The sequence below is a fragment of the Gopherus flavomarginatus genome, chromosome 23 (genome assembly GCF_025201925.1).
Source record: "Gopherus flavomarginatus isolate rGopFla2 chromosome 23, rGopFla2.mat.asm, whole genome shotgun sequence".
Lineage (NCBI taxonomy): Eukaryota > Metazoa > Chordata > Testudines > Testudinidae > Gopherus > Gopherus flavomarginatus.
Window position 1 is genome coordinate 14,356,336 of NC_066639.1, and position 10,712 is coordinate 14,367,047.

The 10,712-nt window shown below is 51.1% G+C and overlaps 1 non-coding gene across 1 annotated transcript; it reads left to right on the plus strand.

The window, feature by feature from the left end:
- Nucleotides 1–2,826: 2,826 nt before the first annotated feature.
- On the plus strand, nucleotides 2,827–2,908 carry TRNAL-AAG (transfer RNA leucine (anticodon AAG)). Its single transcript has one exon. It is a non-coding gene; the product is annotated as a tRNA-Leu (tRNA).
- The last annotated feature ends 7,804 nt before the right edge of the window (nucleotides 2,909–10,712 follow it).

Sequence of the window (10,712 nt, forward strand, 5' to 3'; positions counted from 1 at the left end):
GGAATCTCCATCTCTGGAGATATTTAAGAGTAGGTTAGATAAATGTCTATCAGGGATGGTCTAGACAGTATTTGGTCCTGCCATCAGGGCAGGGGACTGGACTCGATGACCTCTCGAGGTCCCTTCCAGTCCTGGAGTCTATGAATCTATAAACCAGCCAGAAGGAGGAGCACTGAAGTAATCATAGCAACATACTTTATTGAAAGAACAGGAGCACTTGTGGCACCTTAGATGGAAACATTTATCCATGACGTTGTCAATGAAAGGTCAGAATCTGATAGTGTCAGTGTCACACTGCGGTGGTTTTGAATTTGTCATCCAAACCTGGCCACCACCTAGCACGTGTTTTAACCTTTTCTTCTCTTACTGATGCTCCTTGTCAGAGAAGGGGAGAGAGGGAGTGAGCAATAGAAACAGAGACCTGGTGACTGAAGCAGACATTTCTTTGCCCCTGGCTTGGCTCTGTCAGTTATGTGGGTACAAACTCACCCAACACCCACTGTCTCTCCTGGCTTCAATGGGCAGGAAGAGCTCAGCTGTCAGTGGGATTGGGGAGTATCACGGAGTGTGGGGGAGTCAGGGCCCTGCACCCCTCTTCTGGGATTCACAGTGACTCTCAGCCAGCCGGTAAGACGGAAGGTTTATTGGACAATAGGAACACAGGCTATAGCAGAGCTTGGAGGCACCACCAGGACCCCTCAATCAAGTCCTTCTGGGGGTTCAGGGAGCTTAGACCCCAGCCTTGGGGTTCTCTGCATTGTAACACCCAGAAACTAAAAGTCCTTTGTTCAGTCTCCCTAGGCAGACGGTGTGAATTCTCCCAACCCCCTTTCTGGCCCAGGTTACAGCAAAGGTAGATTTCCTCTCATCCCCAATGTAACCTCCCTGCAACATTCCCCAGTCAAGTCCGCCCTGCTCCCTGCTCCGTCACAGGGAGTTCGGGACATTCCCCATCTGGACCTTCAGTGCCCCTCACCCACTTTCTAAGAATAGAAGAACAGCTATACTGGGTCAGACCAAAAGTCCAGCTAGCCCGGTAACCTGTCTTCTGACAGTGGCCAATGCCAGGTGCCCCAGAGGGAAGGGATCCATCTCCTGTCGCCAATTCCCAGCTTCTGGCAAACAGAGGCTAGGGACACCATTCCTGTCCATCCTGGCTAATGGCCATTGATGGACCTATGCTCCATGAACTTATCTAGTTCTTTTTTGAACCCTGTTATAGTATTGGCCTTTACAAACCCTCTGGCAAGGAGTTCCACAGGTTGACAGTGTGTTGCGTGAAAAAAATACTTTCTCGTGTTTGTTTTAAACCTGCTACCTATTAATTTCATTTGGTGGCCCCTTTTGCTTGTATTATGGGAAGGAGTAAATAATACTTCCTTATTTACTTTCTCCACACCAGTCATGATTTTAGAGACCTCTAGCATATCCCCCTTTAGTTGCCTCTTTTCCAAGCTGAAAAGTCCCAGGCTTATTAATCTCTCTGCATACGGAACCTGTTCCATACCCCTAATCATTTTTGTTGCCCTTTTCTGAAACTTTTGCAATGCCGATATATCTTTTTTTGATCTGGGGTGACCACATCTGCATGCCGTATTCAAGGTGTGGGTGTCCTGTGGATGTATATAGAGGCAATAGGATATTTTCTGTCCTATTAACTATCCCTTTCTTAATGATTCCGGACTTTCTGTTCACTTTCTTGACTGCCACTGCTCATTGAGTGGATGATTTCAGAGAACTGTCCACAGTGACTCCAAGATCTCTTTCTTGAGTAGTAACAACTAATTTAGACCCCATCATGGTGTGTGTGTGTGTGTGTGTATATATAGTTATAGTTATATTGTATGTATAGTCGTCTCTTTTCCAAGTTGAACTATCCCAGGGTACGTCTTCACTACCGTCCGTATCGGCGGGTAGCAATCGATTTGCCTGTCGACTCCGGAACTGCACCAACGTGAACGGTGGTAGCGGAGTCGACAGGGGGAGCCGCGGACGTCGATCCCGCGCCGTGAGGACGGTAGGTAACTCGATCGAAGATACTTCGACTTCAGCTACGCTAGTCACGCAGCTGAAGTTGTGTATCTTAGATCGATCCCCACTCCAGTGTAGATCAGCCCCCAGTCTTATTAATCTCACCTCATACGGACGCTGTTCCATGACCCTCAGCATTTTTTGTTACCCTTTTCTGTACCTTTCCCAATTCCAATATATCGTCTTTGAGATGGGGCGACCAGATCTGCATGTATAGTCAAGATAAAGGTGTGTGTAGCGAGGGGTGTGTGGCCTCCCTCCCAGATAGATGGAGGGACAGCTGCAAATGCTGTGGGGGTCTGGGCAGGGGCAGGAGGAGCTATGAGATGCTGGCTTTGGGAGGGGGATCAGGGCTGGGGCAGAAGGCAGTATGGGGTGCTGGCGCTGGAAGGGGGGGCAGCAGGGTTCAGGGTGCAGGAGGGAGTATGGGGTGCTGGCCCAGGGCTGGGGCAGGGGGGTTCAGGGTGCAGGAGGATGTATGGCGTGCTCTGAATTGATATAGAGTACCATGGATCGATATAGAGGCAATCTTTTCTGTCTTCTTAGCTATCCCTTTCCTGAGGGGGTCAGCATCCTGTTATCTTCCTAGCAACCTGACCTGTCTCCCCAGGTCCATTTCCCCAGGCTCCTGGAATCATCAGATTCTCTGCTGCATTTTTTGTGAGCAAGAAATTCTTTCTGTTACCAGAAACTCCCCTGAGCTGCTGAGGGCCGGGGGTCCCTCCTCCAGTTTACACCATAGTGAAGACAAGTCTTCATAGGGAGAGGAGCAGGCAGGTGTCTCTCATCTCAGCTGGTAGTGTGGCCGAGCGGTCTAAGGCGCTGGATTAAGGCTCCAGTCTCCTCGGAGGCGTGGGTTCGAATCCCACCACTGCCATCTCTTTAGCCACTCTGAACTTCCTATGGATACAGAATGGAGCTTCAGTCCCTATTTCCAGGGCTTCTTAACCCCAGACCCTCCTCATCAGTTACTTCCTCTTGCCCTCTCCTCCACCCCCGGCCCCCCATCTAGGCATCCCTCTATTTTAAAACTGACAGCCAGCACCCTAGTACTGGACCGCCTTTCACATCACTAGCTAAGTCCAGCACTGGATATTATATCCTCAGTGGGATACAGATAGCTGGGCTTGAAGGGGAGTTTGACTTTTGGGGGGTAGGGGATTTTTTTTGGGGGGGGGGACAGAAAGGAAATTGTGAGAGATGGGGAGAAAAGGTCATTTCAGTTACTACCACTACATATCTGGTATTTATTTTTGCTGAAAAGGCCCTGCTCGCTGCTGCTGTGGAGGTTTTAGGCCTGCGTGTGTCCCCCCCGCCTCCTCTCCTCTTCTCCCGGGCCACTTTAAAAACTTTGGTGCCTTTTAGATGTTTAAGAAACACAGATGTGAGCTGCACTCCCTGCTGTCCAGATTTTGCAGTACATTAAACTGACTTTGGAGACCCCCCCCCACCGTGCTACTGAGTATTTTCAGTATTACTTGACCGAAGACTTTATAGGAAATGTTGGGGGATAAACCACTGGAAAAGAAAATTAATAGAATTCCCTTCCCAAAACAGTCATGGGGAGATTGATATCCTGGGTATCTGAAAAATGGGTGTCCCAGTACCTGATAATGGTACAAACACCTTAGATTTTGCTGTCTAGATAAGTTCTTAGCTTTATATCAGTGACAAAATTATAGGACTGTAAGGGATTGCCAGAGATCCTCTGCACTCATGGCAGGACTATGTATTATTAGGGTTAGAAGGGTATCTAGTCCAACCCTCTACTCAAACCAGGACCTATCCCCAGCTAGCCCCCTCTCAAAGATTGAGCTCACAACCCAGGGTTTAACTAAGCCAATGCTCAAACCACTCAGCTATCCCTCTCCCCACTAGTTAGTAAACTTTTTTATGCCCAAGATCACTTTTTGAATTTAAGGGCAACCCAGGATCGACCCCACCCCTTCCCTGAAACCCCACTCACTCCATTCCCCCCTCTTCTATCACTGGCTCTTCCCCACCCTCACTCACTTTCACCAGGCTGGGGGTTGGGATTTGGGAGGGGGTGTGGGCTCTGGGCTGTGGCTGAGGGGTTTTCAATGTGGGGGGGGACTCCGGACTGAGGCTGGGGCAGGGGGGAGGGGGTGCAAGCTCTGGGAGGGAGTTTGAGAACAGGAGGAGGCTCCGGGCTGTGGCAGAGATGGGGTGCAGGAGGAGGTATGGGGGGGAGCTGGGCAGGGTTATGGGGTTTGGGGTGCTGGCTCTGGGAGGGCTGTCAGGGCTGGGGCAGGTGGTTCAGGGTGCAGGAGGGGATATGGGGTGCTGGCTCCAGGAGGGGGGGGTCAGGGCTGGGGCAGGGGGCTTTGGGGTGCAGGAGGGATATGGGGTGCTGGGTCTGGGAAGCGGGGTGTCTGGGCAGGGGCAGGAGGGATATGGGGTGCTGGCTTTGGGAGGGGGCAGGGGGGTTGGGGTGCAGGAGGAGCTATGGGGTTCTGACTCTGGGTGGGGGATCAGGGCTGTGGCAGGGGAGTTCCGGGTGCAGGAGGGAGTATGGGGTACTGGCTCCAGGAGGCGGGGGTCAGGAGTGGGGTGCGGTCTCCTGCCAGGCAGCGCTTACCTCAGGCAACTCCCATTGGCTAGGAATGGGGAACTGTGGCCAATGGGAGCTGTGGAGGCGGTACTTGCTCCTCCCCTCCACCCGGCTCACGGCTGGGAGAGTCTCTAGGATTAACTGGTTGGTGACCACTGGAGTAGACTGATCTGTACTCCTAGTTTTTCTAAAATCCACAATCAGGTTAAATAAGAGAATATAAAATAAAAGCCAAAATCACACTTTGATTTTTTTGAAAAGTAAGAGGCAGTTCGGTTCACAATCGCTCCTAAAACATTATTCTGCCTGTTAAACACTGTAGGGTGCTGGAAGGCCCAGGGTACGTCGTCATTTGGTAGCATTTAAATAAAATCAACTTAAGTCCTACTGGTTAGTATGTTTCCTTTCATAGAGTTGAAGATCAATTTGGATTTGAATGGGTGTTTCATGCAAAATATAAATGTCTAAAATGCTTTGTGGTTCAACGAGTTTTCCTGCATAACTGTGGTTCTAAGCAGCGTTCAGGGCATGACCAATTTCTCTGGCTGTAAAGAAAATTAATCCTGTTTTTTAAAAACTGTGAATTGTTCTCCCGTGCTGCATGTGATTTCAGTCAACTGAATGCCAGCCTAACCCAGGCAATAGGAAATAATTTCTCTCAGGTAGCTACAGCTGATATTATATAAAACAGCAGGAAGAGGAACGTAATGCATATTAATAACATGTCCCAGTCCTTACCCACTGTCGGGGATTTTGAAGCATAGCTGCCTCCACAGAAGCTGAAGCTTGAATCTTTTGATTTGGACTGATTAGCTGTCCCGTTATTTGGACAGTGGTGTTTTTTTTTTAGCACTTGGTTTTCCTTGAAGTTGACGAGGCTGCTAAGCACGGGGTAACGGCATCTGATCTGGGGGAGGACAGGAGCAGAAAAACACGTCTGTTAAAAACATAGGTTTAAGTTAGATTGCCTAGGAAATGAGAACTGAAGTTAGAAGATTTCAGTGACAGGTTCAAGGTGGTGTAGAGCAGGTTTCTGTTCCCCTTAGGCCTGGCACAGACTGTATAATTCCTTAGGCTACGTCTACACTACAGCATAAAATCGAAATTACTAAAACTGGTTTTATAAAACCGATATTATAAAATCGATTTTATGCGTCCACGCTAGGGCACATTAATTCAGTGGTGTGCGTCCATGGTCCTAGGCTACCATCGATTTCCGGAGCGGTGCACTGTGGGTAGCTACATTAAAGGAATGAGACCAATAACTTTGATTTCCGTCCACACTAACCCTAAATCGATATAGTAATATCGATTTTAGGGTTACTCCTCTCGTTGGGGAGGAGTACAGAAATCGATTTTAAGAGCCCTTAAAATCGATTTAAAGTGCCTTGTAGTGTGGACGGGTACAGAGTTAAATCGATTTAACGCTGTTTAAATCGATTTAACTGTGTAGTGTGGACCAGGCCTTACTCTCCACCCCCCTAGGTTCTGGTCAATCAGCCCTCTTCTCCGAAGTCAAATGTTTCTGCTGGCAGCTTCAGTTTAGAAAACTCCACCTATGTAATACCCCAAGCTAAAAAACTCTTGTTTCCGGAGAAACAAAAAGGAGAAACCACTCTGCAGTTGGGTTTTACTTTTGCATGTCTTCTTGGGACTTGGTTAATATTTGTACCAACATCCTTTCACCACCCAGGCTCCTGGTCTCCATGGCTTGCACCAGCCCACTCTGTCACCTTGCATCATTTAAGGTTTGGGCAGGCCTTACTGGAAAGAAGCAGCTGCTGCTCATTGGCAATACCACCATGCTGGCTTTTCTAGCAGGGGTGGCTCCAGGCACCAGCACACCAGGCACGTGCCTGGGGCGGCAAGCCACGGGGAGTGCTCTGCCGGTCACCGTGAAGGTCCCTGGTCCTGTGGCTTCGGCGGACCTCCCGCAGGGGTGCCGCTGAATCCGCGGGACTGGGGACCTCCCGCAGGCATGCCGCCAAATCCGCGGGACTGGGGACCTCCCGCAGGCGTGCCGCTGAATCTGCGGGAGTGGGGACCTCCTGCAGGCGTGCTGCCAAATCCGCGAGACTAGGGACCTCCCGCAGGCGTGCCGCCAAATCCGCGGGACTGGGGACCTCCCGCAGGCGTGCCGCCGAATCCGCGGGACTGGGGATCTCCCGCAGGCGTGCCGCCAAATCCGCGGGACTAGGGACCTCCCACAGGCGTGCCGCCGAATCCGCGGGACTGGGGACCTCCCGCAGGCGTGCCGCCGAAGGCAGCCTGCCTGCCATGTGTGGGGGGCAAAATACCTAGAGCCACCCCTGTGGGTGGGAGACAGGCACCCCCCAACCCCATCCTCCCCACAGCCCTGACCCCCAGCTCTGAGCCCAGCCTCTCTGAGACGGGCACCCCCTGACCCCATCCCCCCCCATCCCTGACCCGCAGCTCCAAGCCCAGCCCCTCTGAGCCGGGCACCCCCCAACCCCATCCCCCCAGCTCTGGGCCCAGCCTCTCTGAGCCAGGCACCCCCTGACCCCATCCCCCCTAGACCTGACCCCCAGCTCCGAGCCCAGCCTCTCTGAGTCGGGCACCCCCCAACCCCATTCCCCCCCCAGCCCTGACCCCCAGCTCCAAGCCTAGCCCCTCTGAGCTGGGTACGCCCTGACCTCATCCCCCCCAGCCCTGATCCCCAGCTCCAAGCCCAGCCCCTCTGAGCCGGGCACCCCCCAACCCCATCCCCCCTAGACCTGACCCCCAGCTCCAAGCCCAGCCCCTCTGAGTCGGGCACCCCTTGACCTCATCCCCCCCAGCCCTGACCCCCAGTTCCAAGCCCAGCTCCTCTGAGCTGGGCACCCCCGACCCTATCCCCCCCCAGCCCTGACCCCCAGCTCCAAGCCCAGCCCCTCTAAGCCGGGCACCCCCTGACCCCATCCCCCCTAGACCTGACCCCCAGCTCCAAGCCCAGCCCCTCTGAGTCGGGCACCCCCCAACCCTGACCCCCAGCTCTGAGCCCAGCCCCTCTGAGCCGGACAACCCCTGACACCATCCCCCCCCAAGTCCTGAGCCCAGCCCCTGTGAGCCGGGCACCCCCCAACCCAGAGCCCAGCTCCCCACCCAGCCCTGGGCAACAGCAGCACCACCCCCAGGCAGCAACAGCCCATTGGCACCAACCATCACCCAGCAACAGCCCATTATGTGATTGCAAATGTACATGTACCAATAAAGCATTTAATGTTTTTTAATCATGTATTTGGTATATTTTCAAATTATTACAAATGAATTTTTGAATGTATTTCACTGGTTATTTTTCACATTTCCAAATACATGTTACTATAGAATTGCAACTTTTTCTTATGGAAGGGGCCCCCGAAATTGCTTTGCCCCAGGCCCCCGGCATCCTCTGGGCGGCCCTGCCCAGAGTGTGTGAGAAGCCAAGGAGGGAGGGAAGCGGGGTCCCCTGGAACCGAGCCCCGGCTGCGGCGAGAGGGGCTCCCCGAGTGTGTGAGGACGTGAGCGGCCGGCTGGGCTCATCGGTGCTGAGCAGGTAGCCCCACAGCCGGAGATACTCGTCTTCCCGCCCGCCGGGGCTGGGCCAGGGCACCGTGAGGCTGAAGAGCAACAGGTCCGGGGAGCTCTCCAGGTCCAGCACGTCGGGGATGAGGGCGGTGAGCACGAACTGATCCACCTTGGCTACCAGCAGTGCCGCGAAGCCCAGGGAGGGGGCCGTGTTTTTCGTGTCGCCCCGCAGCCATGCCGCCACCTGGAAGTACTACCGGTCCGCCCCGCCCAGCAGCTCCACCTGCATGGGGACAGAGTCGCAGCTGGGCCAGGGCTTGGCTGCCATTTGCTGGTAGCGGATCCCACGTTTGGGGGGGGGGGCCCAGTGCTGGGACAGCAGGGGTTGTGAGTGGGGGGGCACTGGTGGGCAGGAGGGGGAGCACATATCTTGGCAAGGGGCAGCCAAAAATTTTTTTGCTTGAGGTGGCAAAAAACCTACATCCAGCCCTGGGTAAGGGGTAGTGCCATTCAAGGTTAAATTAAATTAAAAGGTCTTGTAAATAGCCAGTAGTGAGAATTTGGCTACGAACGTCTTAAAATGAAGGCAGCATGACGGGAGGTAGATTTAAAGTTACTCTTTGGAGTCAGACTGATGTCTTATCGTTTGGCACAAAGCACTGACATAATGGGTCCAGCTGGAAGGAGTGAGACCAGAGCTGAGGAGGGTGGAAATGATTTCCATCCTCAAAATGAGACTTCCCAAAATAAGGCACATCTGTCAGTGGGTAGGGAAGGGTGTTACTGGTTATTTAAGCTGCCTAAAATGCAAGTTTTAATTTATTTGAAGGTAAATTCCTTTTTATTACTTACAGTAAGCAGCATTATCGTTTTGTCCACACTAAGCTTTTGATTATCTATAGCCTCTTAGGGTACGTCTACACTACAGGATACTTTTGAATTAACTTAAACCGGTTTTATTAAACAGATATTATAAAGGCAATTGCACACGTCTACACTAGGCACATTAATTCGGCGGTGTTCGTCCATGGTCCGAGGCTAGCATCGATTTCCGGAGCGTTGCACTGTGGGTAGCTATCACTATAACTATCCGGCCAATAACTTCGATTTGCGGCCATACTAACCCTAAATCGATATGTTAATATTGATTTTAGCGTTACTCCTCTCGTTGGGGAGTACAGAAATCGATTTTAAGAGCCCTTTAAATCAATTTAAAGTGCATTGTAGTGTGGACGGGTACAGCGTTAAATCGATTTAACGCTGTTAAAATCGGTTTAACAGCGTAGTGTGGACCAGGCCTTAGAGCAACAAGTTGGGTGAGGTAATACCTTTTATTGGGCCAACTTCTGCAGGCTCACGTGAAGGGAGATTCCAGCTAACTTATATGGCTACATCCACTGTAAATTAGGAGGGGAGGAAGCATCAGTAAGGTAACGTCAAGGTTTTTGTCACAGCAGATCTTTCACAGGGTTGTATTAAGATTAGTTATTCTCAATAGCCGTATCGTGTATGTGTTTTCCACAGCAGCTTTTTTGGGGAATTGGGCATTAAGCTGATTTACACTTCGATAGGCATGAATGAGGAGTTTGGGAATTGTATGGACTAACGTGTGACCTGAGCAGAGAAGCCAAAAGGACCCATTGACAAGGACTGCTTTACAATAAATGAAGGTATTGCCTTGACAAGTGGCCTATAAAATTGTCCCGGTATTTGTTTGAGTTCGGTTCATGGCACAAGAAAATATCTTGCTGTTGCTACTACACTTCTCTTTTATGGCTGTGGATGGCAAAGCCCATCAATTTCTACTTTCCCAAGTGATGCAAAATTGAGTGGCTCAGGAAAACAAGCACCATTGTTTCTCCATGCAGTGTGGAAAAAGTGACGTAACTTTTCTAAATTGTCTTGTTTGCATGCCTGAGGGCTAAAAGAATTAGACAATGTTCTGACTGGTTTGGTCACAGAGACCCCCTTGGGAATGGCACCGGATGTGCTGAAGCTACCTCTGAGCCCAATTTCTTTGCCAGCTTGGGACTCCAGAACCCCATTTTGTTGAGCCAGACACACCAGCCTGCTGCAACACAGACCCAGGCCTGAACCACGCCCCCAAAGCTGCACGTAACGGAAACAGCTCAGCAAGTGCTCCTGTCTCCAGCGGGATCCAAACCCCAAATAAATCCGTTTCACTCTGTATAAAGCTTATGCAGGGTAAACTCATAAAATATAACACGGATAGAGAGATATGCAAAGCTGTTTGCTCCCCCAGTTATTAACTAACCCAGAGTAAGTGATTAAGGTGATTTTATTAACTATAAAAAGGAGGATTAAGTGGTTTACAGTAATAACAGACAGAACAAAGTAAGTTACCAAGCAAAATAAAACAAAACACACACAAGTCTAAGCCTAATACATTACGAGACAGAATACAGGTAAATCTCACCCTTAGAGATGGTCCAATAAGCTTTTTTCACAGATTAGACTCCTTCCTAGTCTGGGCCCAGTCCTTTCCCTAGTACAGTCCTTGTCAGTTCCAGCTCAGATGGTAACTAGGGGATTTCTCATGACTGGCAGGGTCCTTTGTTCCGTTCCACCCGCTTTTATATTTTTT